The sequence below is a fragment of the Lynx rufus genome, unplaced genomic scaffold (assembly GCF_022079265.1).
Source record: "Lynx rufus isolate CCGP_SWC_20201006 ecotype Redwood Valley unplaced genomic scaffold, mLynRuf1.p SCAF_9, whole genome shotgun sequence".
In the NCBI taxonomy this organism is placed as follows: Eukaryota; Metazoa; Chordata; class Mammalia; order Carnivora; family Felidae; genus Lynx; species Lynx rufus.
This window is the reverse complement of record NW_025814897.1, coordinates 83,064,824-83,067,804: the sequence shown is the minus strand read 5'-3', so window position 1 is coordinate 83,067,804 and position 2,981 is coordinate 83,064,824.

The following is a 2,981-nucleotide window of genomic DNA, read 5'->3' as shown; positions in this document are numbered from 1 at the left end:
TTTTGAAAGAATAAAAAAGAATATCTGATAAGGGACTAATATCTAAAATATATAAAGAACTTACACAATTTAACACCAAAACAAGCAATCCAATTAAGAAGGGGACAGAGGACCTGAATACACGTTTTTCCAAAGAAGATATATGGGTGGCCAATAGACACAAGAAAAAATGTTCCGCATCACTAATCATTAGGGAAATGCAAATCAAAATCACCATGAGCTATCAACTTATACCTGTCAGAATGTCTAGTATCAAAAAGACAAGAAATAACTGTTGGTAAGGATGTGGAGAAAAAAAAAACACCCATGAACAGCTGGTGGGAATGTAAATTGGTATAAACACTATGGTAAATAGTATGGAGTTTCTTCAAAAAATTAAAATAGAAATGCCACACAACCCAGTAATTCCACGACTGGGTATTTACCCCCTCAAAATGAAAAGACTAACTCAAGATGATATATATGCACACCTATGTTTATAGCAGCATTATACACAATAGCCAAGTTATGGAAGCAACCAAAGTGTCCATCAATACATAAATGGATAAAGAAGATATGATATATACATACAATGGAATATTACTCAGCCATGAATAAGTGAAATGTTGCCATTTCTGAAAATATGGTTGGAATTAGAGGGTATTATTCTAAGTGAAATAAGCCAGACAAAGAGAAATAACACATAATTTCGCTTTTATGTGGAATCCAAAAACCAACCAAAGAACAACCAAAGCAACAACAACAAACGCAGAAACAGAATCATAAATACACACAACAAATTAGGTGACTTCCAGAGGGTAGGCAATTAAGGTAAAGGGAATTAAGAGGTACAGACTTAAAGTTATAAAATAAGTAAATCACAGGAATGAAAAGTATAGTGTAGGAAATATAGTCCATAATATTACAATAGTGTTGTAAGGTGACAGATAGTAACTATACTTACTGTGGTGAGCAAGCATAATGTATAGAATTGCTGAATCACTATGTGGTAAGCCTGAAATTAATATAACATTTATGTTAACTATACTTCAATTAAAAAAAAATAAAAGAAATATCACCTTAAATTTATTAATTTAATGGATAATACAGTGTAAAATAAAACTATAAAAAAGAAGTGAGAATTGTTTTGATTTCTTCCTAAATAGCTTAAAAAAATTATTTATTTAAGTAATCTCTGCACCCAATGTGAGGCTCAAACTCACAACCCCAAGATCAACAATTAAGAGCTGCATGCTCTTCCAAATGAGCCAGCAGGGTGCCCGCAAATAGTCAGCTTTTAATACATACTATGTAAGAAATATACATATACATTTTAACGGAATAAAAGTGCTGATACAGATTTTTTATTTGTACATTTATATGTACATTTTGAATTTTCCATTAAGAATTATCTCTTACTTTTTGAATGAGAGATTTTAAATTTTTTTTTTTTTCAACGTTTATTTATTTTTGGGACAGAGAGAGACAGAGCATGAACGGGGGAGGGGCAGACAGAGAGGGAGACACAGAATCGGAAGCAGGCTCCAGGCTCTGAGCCATCAGCCCAGAGCCTGATGCGGGGCTCGAACTCCCGGACCGCGAGATCGTGACCTGGCTGAAGTCGGACGCTTAACCGACTGCGCCACCCAGGCGCCCCTGAATGAGAGATTTAAAATGAAATTAAAATTGCTTTTTTTTAGAAGTCTGCAGTGTAGATACATCATTATTTCTACTTATTTAAAAACAAAAATCAGAAAAAAAAAGAATTTTATAAACCTCTGAACATTTATTACTCTGCATAGACTAAAGAAAATACAATTTTCAAATGCTCACAAGTGAATTTTAAGAGATATAAAAAACCTACTTAGGTGTATTGGATTCTCTCATGAACTATTGGTTGTAACATAATAAATACTTCAATAAAAATGACTTTAAGCACAAATCATGTATCATATATTACATGAAATAGAAAAGATGTCTCTCAAATGATTCATGTCTCTCAAATGACTCTAGAAACTACAAAGAGAAGATTATATAATAACTAATATACAGTACTTAAAACAAAATGAATATACAAAATAGAGATATCAACTAAAAATTGTGTGCTGTTATTAAATTTAATTTCTTAATAAGCAACGAACTAAAACCTCTTAAGAACTGATGTACTACACAGTGGTATTGATGCTATATTAAAATGATTAGTAGAAAGCAGTCAAGAAGAGATTCAGAAACGTAAGACACTTGTTTTATATTCATTATATTTGATTAGAAAAGAAATACACATTCATTTTTAAGACCAGTGTTTATTTTCTGTATGTACTGTTTGAATTTCACAAAAACATTTTCCAGCATAAATTCATTCATGTATTTTATTATACATCCTACAGCAAAGACTAAGAACCAGGCAAGAATGATTGTGGCAAACAGCCTAGTTACAGAAAATAACATATATTTTTACACTACAACATTTGAAACTAATTTGGTATTTATCAAAGAAAGGATTTCTTTCATGAATATTCAAGATTTTTTTCTATCACGGTATTAGCTTCCCAGGGCTGCTGTAACAAATTACCACACATTAGGTGGCTCTGAACAACAGAAACATATTGTCTCGTGGTTCTGGAGTCTGAAGGTCTGAAATAAAGGTGTCAGCAAAATTGTTGGCTCTCACTTCAGACTGAGGGAGAATCTCGTCCATGCTTCTCTTAGGTACTAATGGTTGCCAGCAATCCTTGGTGTCCTTTGGCTTGTAGATGTATCATTCTGATCTCTGCTTTTATCTTCATGTGACATTCTTCCCTGTGTCTCTGTCTTTCTTCTCTTCTTAGAAGGATACCATACATATTGGATTAAGGGCCTGCTCTGCTCCAGTGTGACCTCAGCTTAAGTACTTACATCTGTAGTGACCACAGTGCCAAATAAGGTCATATTCTGATGTTCTGAGAAGGACATGAATTTTGGAGCGGAAACACTATTCAATCCAGTGCAGTCACTTGCCATTC